This window comes from Canis lupus, chromosome X (assembly GCF_003254725.2).
Source record: "Canis lupus dingo isolate Sandy chromosome X, ASM325472v2, whole genome shotgun sequence".
NCBI classification, from domain to species: Eukaryota; Metazoa; Chordata; class Mammalia; order Carnivora; family Canidae; genus Canis; species Canis lupus.
In genome coordinates, this window is record NC_064281.1 from 55,556,938 (window position 1) to 55,573,370 (window position 16,433).

At 38.1% G+C, this 16,433-nt stretch overlaps 1 pseudogene; it reads left to right on the plus strand.

Moving 5' to 3' along the window:
* The first annotated feature begins 9,808 nt into the window (after positions 1 to 9,808).
* Positions 9,809 to 9,908, plus strand: LOC112671954 (U6 spliceosomal RNA; annotated as a pseudogene).
* Positions 9,909 to 16,433: the final 6,525 nt, after the last annotated feature.

Consider the following 16,433-nt stretch of genomic DNA (forward strand, 5'->3'; position numbering starts at 1 on the left):
TTTCTTGAGATAGTTTTGATTATTTAGGGACCCTTCAGATTCCATATAAATTTTAGGATTGATTTTTCTATTTCTGCAAAAAAAATACATTGGGATTTTGATTGGGATTACATTGAATCTGTAGATCATTTTGGGGAGTATTTTCTCTCTCTCTTTTTTTTTACATTTTTAAAATTTAAATTCAGTTTGCCAATATATAGTATAACACCCAGTGCTCATCCCATCAGATACCCTCCTCAGTGCTGGTCACCCAGTTAGCCACCCCCCCACCAACCTCCCCTTCCACAACCCTTTGTTTCCTAGAGTTAGGAGTCTCTCATGGTTTGTCTCCCCCTCTAATTTTCATCATAACAACATCAAGTCATTCATTTGGGGAATATAAAAAATAGTGAAAGGGAATAAAGCAGAAAGGAGAGAAAATGGGTGGGAAATATCAGTGAGGATGACAGAATATGAGAGACACCTAACTCAGGGAAACGAACAAGGGGTAGTGGAAGGGAGGTGAGCGGGGGTTTGGGGTAACTGGGTGACGGGCACTGAGGGGGGGCACTTGATGGGATGAGCACTGGGTGTTATGCTATATGTTGGCAAATTGAACTCCAATAAAAAATATACAAACAACAACAACAACATCAAATCTTTCAATCCATGAGCCGGGATTTCTTTCCATTCTTTTATGTCTTAAAATTTAGGTTGGCAGGGGATCCCTGGGTGGCGCAGCGGTTTGGCGCCTGCCTTTGGCCCAGGGCGCGATCCTGGAGACCCAGGATCGAATCCCACGTCAGGCTCCCGGTGCATGGAGCCTGCTTCTCCCTCTGCCTGTGTCTCTGCCTCTCTCTCTCTCTCTCTCTCTGTATGACTATCATAAATAAAATTTAAAAAAAAAATTAGGTTGGCAGTGTTTGTGGTTTTCATTGCTAGTGTATATAATTGCAACTGATTTTTTGTGTGTTGTAGCCTACAACTTTGATGAATTTATTAGCTGTATCAGATGTGTGTGTGTTATCTTCAGTGTTTTCTACGTGTAAGATCATGCCATCTGTGAACAGAGACAATTTTACTTCTTCATTTCCAAACTGGTTGCCTTTTCTTTTCTTTTTTTCTTTTGCCTAATTGCTGGCTAGAAATTCCACTACTGGGATCCCTGGGTGGCGCAGCGGTTTGGCGCCTGCCTTTGGCCCAGGGCGCGATCCTGGAGACCAGGGATCGAATCCCACATCGGGCTCCCGGTGCATGGAGCCTGCTTCTCCCTCTGCCTGTGTCTCTGCCTCTCTCTCTCACTGTGTGCCTATCATAAATAAATAAATAAATAAAATTAAAAAAAAAAAAAGAAATTCCACTACTGTGTTGAATAGAAGTGGCAAAGGAGGACATTCCTGATCTTTTTTTTAAAAGATTTTATTTATCTATTCATGAGAGACACACAGATAGAGAGAGGCAGAGACACAGGTAGAGGGAGAAGCAAGCTCCATGCAGGGAACCTGATGCGGGACTCGATCCCAGAACTCCAGGATCATGCTCTAGGCTGAAGGCAGGTGCCAAACCACTGAGCCACCCAGGGGTCCCTGTGGTCTTTTTTTTTTTAATTTTTATTTATTTATGATAGTCACACAGAGAGAGAGAGAGAGAGGCAGAGGGAGAAGCAGGCTCCATGCACCGGGAGCCCGACTTGGGATTCGATCCCGGATATCCAGGATTGCGCACTGGGCCAAAGGCAGGCGCCAAACCACTGCGCCACCCAGGGATCCCCGTGGTCTTTATTATGTTGAGGAAATTACTTTCTATTCCTAATTTATTGAATTTTTTCTTATCATAAAAGTTTTGGATTTTATCATATGATTTTTTGGTTTATTGAGATGCTTGTGTTATTTTTATTCCTTATTATATTAATATGGTGTATCACATTGATTGATTTGCATATGCCAAACCATCCTTGCATCCCAGGGATAAGTCCTACTTGGACATGGCATATAATCTTTTTAATGTGCTGTGGAAATAAGTTCGCTAGTATTTTTTTGAGGATTTTTACATCCATGTTTATTAGGGATAATGGCCTATAGTTTTCTTGCAGTGTCTTTTGTCTGTATTTGGTATCAGAGTGATGCTGGCCTCAGAGGGAATTAGGAAGTGTTTCCTCCTCTTCAATTTTTTGGAAGAGTTGGAGAAGGATTAGTGTTGATTCTTCTTTAAATATTTGGTTGAATTCACCAATGAAGCCATCTGGTCCTGAGCTTTCCTTTGTTGGGAAATCTTTACTGTTTCAATATCTTTACTACTCATAGGTTTTTACAGATTTTCTATTTTTTATGGGTTGGTTTTGGTAGATTGTATGGGAAACAGACATATTTGTTTCCTCTACCAATTGAATACTTCTGCATTCCAAATTTGTGGGTGTTTTTCCCACACCAAGCTATTATCCTGGTCTCCGCAGACACCAACTGGGTATTCTATAACTTAACTCAATCTGACACTGTCTCCTGGAAATAGCATTATATCCCACAAGTTAAGGGCTCAGTCCCACAAATCTACCCCTATTTCAGATGCCAATTGCAAGTCCAGGTTGTCATTTGTGCTCCTGACTGACTAGCTACATATTGGGGGTCCCCATAACCCTGTCCTTATATTTGATAATTTGCTGGAACACCTCACAAAACTCAGGAAAACAGTTCACTTACTAGACTACCACTTTATTATAAAATAATGAGACTCAAGAACAGCCAGATGGAAAAGATACAGAAATGTGTAGGGAAAGGAGTGTGGAGCTTATATGCTTTCTTTGGATGCCCCCCTCTCAGTCCCTTCACATGTTCACCAACTTGGGAGCTCTCTGAACCTCTTCAGTTTGAATTTTTATGGACGCTTTATTGCATGGACATGATTGATTACATCATTAGCCTTGGTAAGGCTCCAGACTCTCCCCCTTCCCTATCCTCTATGTAAATGATTGATTCTCCTGGCTACCATCCCCCGTCCTGAGGCTATCTAGAAGCCCCTAGCTACCAGTCTTCTGGTTTATGGTCTTGTTCACATTTCTGTTTCTGCAATGACCAGCCTGGTTGTACTATCCATTATTGAAAGTAGAGTATTGAAATCTCCAACTTATTATAGAACTGTCTATTTCTCCTTCAGTTTTGTTAATATTTGCTTTGTATATTTTAGGGCTCTGTTCTCATGTTTACGAGTACTATATATTCTTGCTAGATCAAACATTATATCAATATGTAAAGTCACTTTTTTGTCTTTTGTGACCTTTTTATATTTAAAGCCTATGTTTTTCCTGACAGTAATATAGTCACCCCTGTGCTGTTTTGGTTACTATTTTCATGGAACATATTTTTCAATCCTTCTACTTTCAACCTCTTTATGTTCTTATGTATTTTTAAAAAGATTTTATTTATTTATTCGTAAGAGACACACAGAGAGGCAGAGACATAGGCAAAGAGAGAGAAGCAGACTCTATCCAGAGAGCTGGATGTGGGACTCAGTCCTGGGACTCTAGGATCATGTCCTGAGCCGAAGGCAGGCACTCAATCACTGAGCCACCCAGGCGTCCCTGTATTCTTATATTTATTTTTTAAATATATGTATTTTATTTATTTATTCATGAGAGACACAGAGAGAGGCAGAGGGAGGAGAAGTAAGCTCCATACAAGGAGCCCAATGTGGGACTTGATCCCGGGATTCCGAGATCACGCCCTGAACCAAAAGCAGACGGAGCCACCCAGGCGTCCCTGTATTCTTATATTTAAAATGAGTCTCTTGTAGACAGCATATAGATTCTGCTCTTCTTTTTTAAATCAAATCTGCCAAGCTCTGACTTTTACCAGGAGAGTATAACCCATCTACATTTAATGTGACTACTGATAAAGAGAAATTTACTTCTGTCATTTATCTGTTTTCTTCCCCTCACCCCATGAAACAACCTCTGCTCTGGTAACCATAAGTTTGTTTTCTACAGTTAAGAGTCTATTTCTTGGTTTGTCTCTCTAATTTTTTTTCCTTTTCTAGTTTGGCTTGTTTCTTAAATTCCACATATGAATGAAATCATACGGTATTTGTCTTTCTCTGACTAACTTATTTTGCTTAGAATTATATTCTCTAGCTCCATCCATGTTGTTGCAAATGGCAAAATTTCATTCTTTTTTATGGCTGAATAGTATTCCACTGTATACACATATCACATCTTCCTAATTCATTCCTCAACCAATGGACATGTGGGCTGATTCCATCATTTGGCTATTGTAAATAATGCTGCAATAAACATAGGAGTGCATATATCCTTTTGAATTAGTATTTTTGTATTCTTTGGGTAAATACCTAGAAGTGTGACTCCTAGATGGTAGGGTGGTAGTTCTATTTTTATTTTATTTTGTTTATTATTATTTTTTAAAGTGAACTTATGCCCAATGTGGGGCTTGAACCCCAAACCCTGAGATCAAGAGTTGCATGCTCTTAAAAAAAAAAAAGTTGTATGCTTACTGACTAAGCCAGCCAGGCAGGCCAGGTAGTTCTACTTTTAAATTTGTGAGGAACTTTCATACTGTTTTCTGCAATGGCTGCACTGGTTTGCATTCCCACCAGCAGTGCACAAGTGTTTGTTTTTCTCCACATCCTTGCTGACACTTGTCTCTTGTGTTTTTTATTTTAACCATTCTGACAGGTGTGAGATCTCATGGTAGTTTTGTATTTCCCTGATAATGAGTAATGTTGAGCATCTTTTCATGTGTCTGTTGGCCATTTGTATGTCTTCTTTGGAGAAATGTCCAAATGTTCATGCCTTCTGCCCATTTAAAAAATCAGGTTATTTGGGTTTTGGGTGTTGAGTTTGATAAGGTCTTTATGGATCTTGAATACTAGCCTTTTATCTGATAAGGCATTTGCAAATATCTTCTCCCATTCTGTAGATTGTCTTTTGGTTTTGTCAACTGTTTTTTTTAGCTATACAAAAGTTTTTTTTTAAATCTCGATGAAGTCTAAATAGTTCATTTTTGCCTCTGTTCCCCTTGCCTTTGGAGAGGTGTCTAGCAAGAAGTTGCTGCAACTGAGGTTGAAGAGGTTGCTGCTTGTGTTCTCCTCTAGGATTTTGATGGATTCCTATCTCACATTTAGGTCTTCCATCTATTTTGAGTTTATCTTTGTGTATGGTGTAAGAAAATGGTCCAGTTTCATTCTTATACCTATGGCTGTCCAATTTTTCTAGCACCATTTGTTGAAGAGACTGTTTTTTCCATTGACTATTCTTTCCTGCTTTGTCAAAGATTAGTTGACCATAGAGTTGAGGTTCTATTTCTGGGTTCTCTATTTTGTTCCATTGATCTATGTGTCTGTTTTGTGCTGGTACCATATTGATTTGATTACTACAGCTATGTAATATAACTTGAAATCTGGAATTGTGATACCTCCAGCTTCGTTTTTCTTTTTAAAAATTTTTATTTATTTTTATTATTTTTTTATTGGAGTTCAAATTGCCAACATATAGCACAACAACCAGTGCTCATCCCGCCAAGTGCCCCACTCAGTGCCCATCACCCAGTCACCCCAACCCCCCACCCACCTCCCTTTCCACTACACCTTGTTGGTTTCCCAGAGTTAGGAGTCTCTCATGTTTTGTCACCCTCACTGATATTTTCACTCATTTTCTCTCCTTTCCCTTTATTCCCTTTCACTAATTTTTATATTCCCCAAATGAATGAGACCATATAATGTTTGTCCTTCTCTGATTGACTTATTTCACTCAGCATAATACTCTCCAGTTCCATCCATGTCGAAGCAAATGGTGGGTATTTGTCATTTCAAATGGCTGAGTAATATTCCATTGTATACATATACCACAGCTTCTTTATCCATTCATCTTTCGATGGACACCGAGGCTCCTTCCACAGTTTGGCTATTGTGGACATTGCTGCTATAAACATTGGGGTGCAGGTGACCCGGCGTTTCACTGCATCTGTATCTTTGGGGTAAATCCCCAGCAGGGCAATTGCTGGGTCGTACAGCAGATCTATTTTTTTTTTTTAGGGCAGATCTATTTTTAACTCTTTGAGGAACCTCCACGCGGTTTTCCAGAGTGGCTGCACCAGTTCACATTCCCACCAACAGTGCAAGAGGGTTCCCCTTTCTCCACATCCTCTCCAACATTTGTTGTTTCCTGTCTTGTTAATTTTCCCCATTCTCACTGGTGTGAGGTGGTATCTCATTGTGGTTTTGATTTGTATTTCCCTGATGGCCAGTGATGCGGAGCATTTTCTCATGTGCTTGTTGGCCATGTCTATGTCTTCCTCTGTGAGATTTCTGTTCATGTCTTTTGCCCATTTCATGATTGGATTGTTTGTTTCTTTGCTGTTGAGTTTCATAAGTTCTTTATAGATCTTGGATACTAGCCCTTTATCTGATAGGTCATTTGCAAATATCTTCTCCCATTCAGTAGGTTGTCTTTTAGTTTTGTTGACTGTTTCTTTTGCTGTGCAGAAGCTTTTTATCTTAAGTCCCAATAGTTCATTTTTGCTTTTGTTTCCCTTGCCTTCATTTTTCTTTCTTTTTTTATTTTTTATTTTATTTATTTTTTAAAATTTTATTTATTCATTCACGAGAGATACAGAGAGAGAGAGGCAGAGGAACAGACAGAGGGAGGAGAAGCAGGCTCCATGCAAAAAGCCCGATGCAGGACTTGATCCTGGTAAGCTGGGATCAGGCCCTAAGCCAAAGGCAGACGCTCAACCTCTGAGCCACCCATGCATCCCTTCTTTCGTTTTTTTTTTTAAGATTTTATTTATTTATTTATTTATTTATTTATTTATTTATTTATATTTTATTTTATTTATTTATTCATGAGAGACACACACAGAGAGAGGCAGAGACACAGGCAGAGGGAGAAGCAGGCTCCATGCAGGGAGCCCAACGCAGGACTCAATCCTGATCTCCAGGATCAGGCCCTGGGCCTAAGGCCGTGCTTAAACCACTGAGCCACCCAGGCTGCCCAGATTTTATTTATTTTTTCATGAGAGACACATAGCGAGAGGCAGAGACATTGACAGAGGGAGAAGCAAGCTCTTCACTGGGTGCCCAATGTAGGACTCGATCCCAGGACCCCAGGATCACGCCCTGAGCCGAAGGCAGATCCTCAACCACTGAGCCACCCAGTGGCTTTATTTTTTCTTTTTTTGTCTTCTTTTTTTGTTGGTTTTTTTTTGTTTTTGGTTTTTTTTTTTAATTTTTTTTTTTTTTTTTTTTTTTATGATAGTCACACAGAGAGAGAGAGAGAGGCAGAGACATAGGCAGAGAGAGAGGCAGGCTCCATGCACCGGGAGCCCGATGTGGGATTCGATCCTGGGTCTCCAGGATCGCGCCCTGGGCCAAAGGCAGGCGCCAAACCGCTGCGCCACGCAGGGATCCCCTGTTTGTTTTTATTTAAGTTCCATTTACCAACATATAACACCCAGTGCTCATCCCATCAAAAGTCCTCCTTAGTGCCTGTCACCCAGTTACCCCAACCCCCCACCCACCTCCCCTTCCGCAACCCTTTGTATTTTTTTTAAGATTTTATTTATTATTCATGAGAGACACACAGAGAGGCAGAGACATAGGCAGAGAGAGAAGCAGGCTCCAAGCAGGGAGCCCGAAGTGGGACTGGATCCCTGGTCTCCATGATCAGGCCCTGGGCTGAAGGTGGCGCTAAACCGCTGAACCACCCGGCTGCCCTGTATTTTTCTTTTTTAAGGTTGTTTTGGCTATTTGGAGTCTTTTGGGTTTTCATACAAATTTTAGGGTTGTTTGTTCTAGTTCTGTGAAAAATACTTTTGGTATTTTGATAGGGATTGCATTAAATGTGCATATTGCTTTGGGTAGTATAGGCATTTTAACAATATTTGTTCTTCCAATCCATGAGCATGGAATGTCTTTACATTTCTTCGTGTCATCTTCAATTTATTTCATCAGTGTTTTAGTGTTTAGTGTTAAGTTTATTCCTAATATTTTGTTATTTTTGGTGCAATTGTTTTATTTTGTTTTGTTTGATTGCTTTCTTAATTTCTCTTTCTGTTGCTTCATTATTAGTGTATAAAAATGTAATGGATTTCAGTACATTGATTTTGAATCCTGAGATTTTATTGAATTCATTTATCAGTTTTAATAGTTTTTAGTGGAGTCTTTAGGGCTTTCTATATAGAGTATCATGTCATCTGCAAAATTGGAAGTTTTACTTCTTCCTTACCAATTTAGATGCCATTTATGTATGTATGTATGTATGTATGTATGTATGTATGTATGTATGTCTAATTGCTGTGGCTAAGCCTTCCAGTACTTTGTTGAATAAAAGTGGTGAAAGTGGACATCCTTGTCTTGTTTCTGACCATAGAGGAAAAGCTCTCAGTTTTTCTCCTTGAGTATGATTAGCTGTGGGTTTTTCATATATAGCCTTTATTATGTCGAGGTCTGCTCCCTCTACACTCAGTTTGTTGTGAGCTTTTATCATAAGTGGATGTTGTACTTTGCCAGATGTTTTTTCTGCATCTACTGAGATAATCATATGGTTCTTATCCTTCTTCTTATTAATGTGATGTATCATGTTGATTGACTTGCAAATATTCAACCACCCTTGCATCCTGGAAGTAAATTCCTCTTGATCATGGTGAATGATTTAAAAAAAATTTTTTTTTAGTAATCTCTACCCCCAATATGAGGCTCCAATTCATGACTCCAAGATTAAAAGTCTCATATTCTTCTGACCGAGTCAGCCAGATGCCCTGTGAATGATTTTTAAAAATTTCCTGTGGATTTAGTTGGCTAATATTTTGTTGAGAATTTTTGCATCTATGTCCATCGGAGATATTGGCCTGTAGTTCTCTTTTTTTGAAGTATTTTTATCTGGTTTTGGTGTCTGGATAATGTATGCCTTGTAGAATGAATTTGGAAGTTTTCCTTCCTCTTCTATTTTTTGGAGTCTATTTATTTTCCTTGTGCCTTATCTGCCTTATGCTGCCTTTGTTGGTAGTATGCCATTGTGATTTCCTTCTTTCCTTTTTGGAATATTTTAAAGTTATTTCCTTACTAGTTACCTTGGGGATTACAATCAACATCTTAAATTTATAACAACCTACTTTGAATAATACCAGCTTAGTTTCTTTTTTTTTAAGTTTATTTAAGTATTCTCTACACCCAAATATGGGGCTCCAACTCATAATCCCAAAATTAAGAGTCACAAGCTCCACTGACTAAGCCAGCCAGGTACTCCAATACCAGTTTAGTTTCAGTAGTATACAATTACTCTGTTCCCATCCCCATCTCTCCCCTTTATTATTGTTATTGTCACAAATTACATCTTTATATGCTGTAGACCCACTAACATAGATTTCCAATTATGTTTTATCCATTTGCCTATGAGATCGTATCAGAAAAATAAGTAATAAATCATACCAAGAGTACAATAATACTGGCTTTTGTATTTACTTATATAATTGTCTTTTCCAGTACCCTTTATTGTTTTTCATAGCTTCAAGTTATTGTCTAGTTGCTTTTCATTCCAGCCTAAAGGTCTCCCTATAGCTTTTCTTGTAGGTTAGATGTACTGGTAATAAACTCCCTCAGCTTTTGTTTATTTGGAAATGTCTTCATTTCTCCTTCACTTATAAAGGATAGTCTTTCTGGATGTAGAATTCTTGGTTTATATTTTTCTTTCAGAATTTTAAACATATCATCCTACTGTCTTACGACCTGCATGGTTTCTGAGGCAAAATCAGGCATTAATCTTATTGAGGATCCCTTGTACATGATCAGTCACTTCTCTCTTAATGCTTTAAAAATTCTTTCTTTGGTGCTCCCTTCAGCACATATACTAAAATTGGAATGATACAGAGATTAGCATGGCCCTGTGCAAGGATGACATGCAAATTTGTGAAGTGTTCCATATTTTTGAAAACAGTATGGAGATTCCTCAAAAAGTTGAAAATAGAGCTACTCTATGACTCAGCAATAGCCCTGCTGGGTATTTACCCCAAAGATACAGATGTAATGATCCAAAGGGGCACCTGTGTCCCAATGTTTATAGCAGCAATGTCCACAAGAGCCAAACTCTGAGAAAGCCCAAATGTCCATCAATAGATGGATGGATAAAGAAGATGTTGGGATGCCTGGGTGACTCAGCAGTTAAGCGCATCTGCCTTTGGCTCAGAGTATGATCGACCTGGGATCAACTAGGTTGATCGAGTCCCGCATCAGGCTCCCTGGATGGAGCCTTCTTCTCCCTCGGCCTCTGCCTATGTCTCTGCCTCTCTATTTCTGTGTGTCTCATGAACAAGTAAATAAAATTTTAAAAAAAGATGTGGTATAAATATACACAATGGAATACTATGCAGCCATCAAAAAATGAAATCTTGAAAAAAAAATTAAAAAAAAAAAGAAAAAAAAATGAAATCTTGACATTTGCAATGATGTGAATGGAACTAGAGGATATTATGCTAAGCAAAATAAGTCAATCAGAGAAAGACAATTATCATATGATCTCTCTCATATGTGAAATTTAAGAAACAAAACAGAGGATCATAGGGGAGAAGAGGAAAAAATAAAACAAGATGAAATCAGGGAAACAAACCATAAGAGACTCTTAATCATAGGAAACAAACTGAGGATTGCTGGAGGGGAGTGAGGGGGACAGGGTCACTGGGTGATGAACATTAAGGAGGGCATGTGATATAATGAGCACTGGGTATTACATAAGACTGATGAATCACTGACCTCTACCTTTTAAACCAATAATACACTATATATTAATTAATTGAATTCTTTGTCTTTGGATTTTGACCTCTTGACAATAATGTGTCTTGATATTGAGCTTTGAATTTGTCCTGTGTAGCATTCATTTAACTTCTTAGACGTATATATTCATGTATTTACTCAAATTTGGGACAAATTTGGCTATTTTTAAAATTTTTTTAAAAAGATTTTATTTAGGGCAGCCCCAGTGGCTCAGCGGTTTAGCGCCGCCTTCAGCCCAGGGTGTGATCCTGGAGACCCGAGATCGAGTCCCACGTCGGGCTCCCTGCGCGGAGCCTGCTTCTCCTTCTGCTTCTCCCTGTGCCTCTAACCCCCTCCTCTCTCTGTGTGTCTCTCATGATTAAATAAATAAAAAAAAATTTTTTTTAAGATTTTAAGATTTAAATTTTTCAGCCTTCTCTCTCTTTTTTCCTTCTAGGACTCCTATGTGAACTGCAGTGCATTTGATGATGTCTCACGGGTCCCTCAGGCTCTGTTATTTTTCATCATTCTTTTTTTTCCTTTCCTTAGAATGGATGATTTCAATGGTCTCATCTTAAAGTTTGTTGATCTCTTCTGCCTTTTCACATCTGCTGTTGACCGCTGGTGAGTTGTTTTTTTTTTTTTTTTTTTTTTTGATTTATGATAGTCACAGAGAGAGAGAGAGAGAGAGAGAGAGAGAGAGGCAGAGACACATAGGCAGAGGGAGAAGCAGGCTCCATGCACCGGGAGCCCGACGTGGGATTCGACCCCAGGTCTCCAGGATCACGCCCTGGGCCAAAGGCAGGCGCTAAACCGCTGCGCCACCCAGGGATCCCCTGGTGAGTTTTTTCATTTCAGTTATTGCACTTTTCAGTTCCAGAATTTCAGTTTGGTTCCCTTTTGTAATTTCTTTTTTTTTAAAGATTATATTTTAAAAATAAAAAATAAAATTAAAAATTTTATTTATGTGAAAGAGAGCCATGAGAGCGAGAACAAGCAGAGGGAGAGGGAGAAGTAGATTCCCCACTGAGAAGGGAGCCTGATGCAAGGTTTGATCCCAGGACCCTGAGATCATGACCTGAGCTGAATGCAGATGCTTAACCAACTGAGCCACCCAGGTGCTCCCCTTTTTGTAATTTCTATCTCTTATTGATACCCTCATTTTTTCATACATTGTTTACCTGATTTCATTTAATCCTTATCCATGGTTTCTTTGAGATTACTGGACATATTTAAGACAGTTTATTTAACATCTTTGACTAGTAATTCCAATGTCTGGGCTTCCTCATTCAAATCTTTTCCCTGTGATGGAGCCATACTTTCTTGTTTATTTGTATATTTTGTAAACTTTTAAAAAAGATTTTATTTATTTATTCATGAGAGACAAATGGAGAGAGAGGCAGAGACATAGACAGAGGGAGAAGCAGGCTCCCCACAAGGAGCCCAATGCAGGACTCAATCCCCAGACCCAGGATCACCCCCTGAGCCAAAGGCGGACACTCAACCACTGAGCCACCCATGTATCTCTATTTTGTAAATTTTTTTGAGAACTGGACATTTTGAGTATTACTATTGTGGTAACTCTGGACATCTAATACTTCCACTCCTCTGGGATTGATGAATCTTGTTTGTTGAGGGTTAGAGCCATCTATTTGTGACTTTTGCAAACTATTTTTATAAAGCGTGTATTATTTGTTATACATGGACACTGATGTTTCTATTCTGTTATATCTGTGGTCAGTCAGTAACCTGACAAAGATTTCCTTAAATGTCTCTGTATCTAAAGGGGGAAAAGAAGCAAAATATTTTTTTAAAAATCCAAGTACTGTTTCTTTAAATCCCCTGTAAACTGCCTTAGCCCATGGGGATTGAAACAATGGTCAGCCTCTGTGCCAGCCTCTCAGCCCTCATAAATAGCAATCAGAAATCAAACCACATAATCTTGATATTTAGAGGACAATGTCTTTATTGCCCACTTAAGCTTCAGGAAGCTGCACAAGGAACTGTCCCTTTAGGCACCTGACTCAGTGCTGGGGGATGGCAACTACTGGGTAAAAGGCCAACATTTCAAGAAATTTACCAAAACTTATAAGCCTCTTTATCAAGCTCTCCCCTAGACTCTGCAAGTATTTAACTAGAGTCCATAGTTCCAAAATTGTTACTTCAGACAGTTCCTGCCAATTTAATAATTGTTTCAGAGGATGGATGGTTTCCTAGAGCTTCCTGTTCTACCATCATCTATTATATCTGGCTGGTATTATTTTACTCCTTGGAATCTATTATTATTTTCTTGTAGCCTAGTACATGATCAATTTTATAAGTGTTCTATAGCCTTTGAAAAGAATGTATAATCTATTTTGAGGTGTAAATTTCTACACAAATCTATTAAATCCAACAAGTTATTTGTAGTTTTCAAATCTAAATCCTTACTTAATTTGGCTCTTTGTATCTGTCAGTCTGAGTAATGTCTGTCTCTGACCATGATTTTGTCTTTGTTATTGTCTTGTATTTCTAATAGTTTTTGCTTTATGTTTCCCTACTATGTTGTTCTATATAAAAAGTTCAATGACAGCTGTATCTTCCTTTTCGGTCAATTGTGTTCTTTTGCCAGTTTAAACAAATGGTACCTTTCTTGTATAACTTAACACACTTTGTCTTAAATCCCACTTTATCCAATATTAATATTGCTATTTCTCCTTTTTTTAAAGTTTATTTACTTATTAATCTCTACACCCAATGTGAGGCTTGAACCCATGACCTTGAGATCAAGAGCTTTCTGACTAAACTAGCCAGGTACCCCTCCATTTCTGCTTTTTTAAAAACCATATTTACCGGATGAGTTTTTATCCTTTTATTGTCAACATTACTCTGTCATTTTGTTTTAGGTCTGTCTCCTGTAAATAACATATAATTGGATTTTTAAATTTTTTTAAAGATTCTATTCATTATTTGAGAGAGAGCGAGCATGAGCCAGGGGTGGGAGAGGGCAAAGAGAGAGGGAGATACAGGCTCTTCAACGACCAGGGAGCCGGACAAAGGGCTTGATCCCAGGACTTCAGGATCATGACCTGAGACAAAGGCAGATGCTTAACCAACTGAGCCACCCCAGTGCCCCTGGATTTTTTTAAGTAGGCTCCACACCCAATGTGGGGCTTGAAATCACAACCTGAGATCAAGAATTGCATGCTCTACCTACTGAGCTAGCCAGGCACCTCATAATTGGATTTTTTAAAAACTCAGTTTTCAGGGGCGCCTGGGTGGCTCAGTTGGTTAAGCAGCCGATTCTTTTTTCAATTTATTTTTTCAAATTAAATTCAATTAGTTCACATATCATGTATTATTAGTTTCAGAGGTAGAGTTCAGTGATTCATCAGTCTTATATAATACCTAGTGTTCATTACATCACATACCGTCCTTAATGTCCATCACCCAATTACCCCATCTCCCCAACCCCCTCCCCTTCAGCAGCCCTCACTTTGTTTCCTATGATTAAGAGTCTCTTATGGTTTATCTCCCTCTCTGATTTCATCTTGTTTTATTTTTTCCCACCCTTCTATGATCCTCTGTTTTGTTTCTTAAATTCCACGTATGAGTAAGATCATATGATAATTGTCTTTCTCTGATTGACTTATTTCACTAGCATAATACCCTCTAGTTCCATCCACATCATTGCAAATGTCAAGATTTTGTTTGTGATGGCTGCATAGTATTCCACTGTGTATAAGTATACCACCTCTTCTGTATCCATTCATCTATTGATGGACATCTGGGCTCTTTCCATATTTTGGCTATTGTGGACATTGTAAGCAGCTGACTCTTGATTTTAACTCAGGTCATATCTCAGGGTCTTGGGATCAAACCCTGAGTTGGGCTTCACACTCAATGGAGCATAGGATCCTCTCCCTCTGCCCCTCCCACCACTTGCTCTCTCTCTCTAAAAGTAAATAAATCTTTTTTTAAAAAAAAATCCTCAGTTTTTACAGTATTTTTTAAATAGAGAAATTTACCTATTCTTGTTTATTGTCATCATTAATATCTTAGGTTTTATTCTACCAACTTATTTCATGTTATTTTATGCTGCTTTTTTTGCTTCTTAATTTTCATCTCATACCTTTTGCTTGACTGATCAAGTTGATTCTGTTCCTTTTCTCCCTCTAATCTAGTTCCTATTTCTAGTCAGTGAGCAATAAATTATATTTCCACACACACAAAAATTTACGTATACTTTTTCTGAAAATAGCATTAATTATTCAATATCTATAATCCTTTCTTCTCCACCTCTAATCATTTTGTAAAACCACTCAAAATTTTGGTTCCAGATTTATTAAAATTTTTGCCTATATGATCCCTTTATTTTAGGAATACTTTCTTGACTATTGTATATAAGTCATAACCAAATTATTAGAAAATATTTTTTTTTAAGTAGGCTCCATGCCCAGCATGGAGCCCAATGCAGAGCTTGAATTCATGACCTTAAGAGTCTGATTTAAAATCAAGAGTTAGACGCTTGGGACGCCTGGGTGGCTCAGCAGTTGAGCGTGTCTGCCTTTGGCTCAGGGCGTTATCCTGGAGTCCTGGGATTGAGTCCCACATCAGGCTTCCTGCATGGAGCCTGCTTCTCCCTCTGCCTTTGTCTCTGCCTCTCTCTCTCTCTCTCTCTCTCTCTCTGTCTGTCTCTCATGAATAAATAAATAAGATCTTTAATAATAAAAATAAAAATAAAAACTTTCCTCTCTTACTCCTAATCTGTGCAGGTTCTATTTCTAGGAAACAACTAAAGTTATCAATTTCTTGCATATTTTATCAAAGATATTCTTTGCATATACAAACAAGTATTCCTAGACTTTCTTTTAATTTTTTTCTTATTCAAATAATAGCATACCATCCACATGTTCTGAATCTTTACTTTTGTCTTAACAATATATCTTGGAGTTCATTCCCAACTATTTTTAAGCCTTTTATTGTGGAAAATATCAAACGCATACAAAGGAAAAAGAATAGTATAATTACCCCCCCATGTACCCATCACCCAGTTCAATGATAGTTAATACCCCATTATTATTGTTTTGTATATCCCTCTCTTATTAAGAATTGCTGGAGTATTTTATTTTGTTTTAAATAATTAATTTTTACTGGAGTAGTTTAAGGCATATTCTGGGCATCATATCATTTCACTTTTATGTATTTGGGCTCAAAAGATAAAGACTTAAAAAACACAACCATAAGACCATTATCATACTCCATAAAATATATAATTTCTCAATATCATCTAATACTTAGTCTTTGTTAAGTTTTCCATTAGTATGTAAAAAATGTTTTATGTCACAGTTGCCAATCTAAGGATATTTTTATTGACAATTTCAGAAGACCCACTGCTCCCATTCCTTGTTTCCCTTAAGTTCTTTCTCCTATTTGACACTGTTAATTATTCCTTATAACTTGTAAAGCTATTCTAGATAACCTTCTGTTCTAAATCCTTCTTTTCTCTTTTTTCTTGGCTCACTTACTTCCTCCTCCCTTCATCTTGAGGCCCAATGTTGAACTCTTTTTCTTTTTCTCTAACTTCCCATATTTTTAAAAAATATTTTATTTATTTATTTGAGAGAGAGGGAGAGCATAAGCAGAGGAAGAGGTAGAGGGAGACGGACAAGCAGACTCTCCACTGAACACTGAGCCTGTCACTGGGCTTGATCCCAGACTCTGAG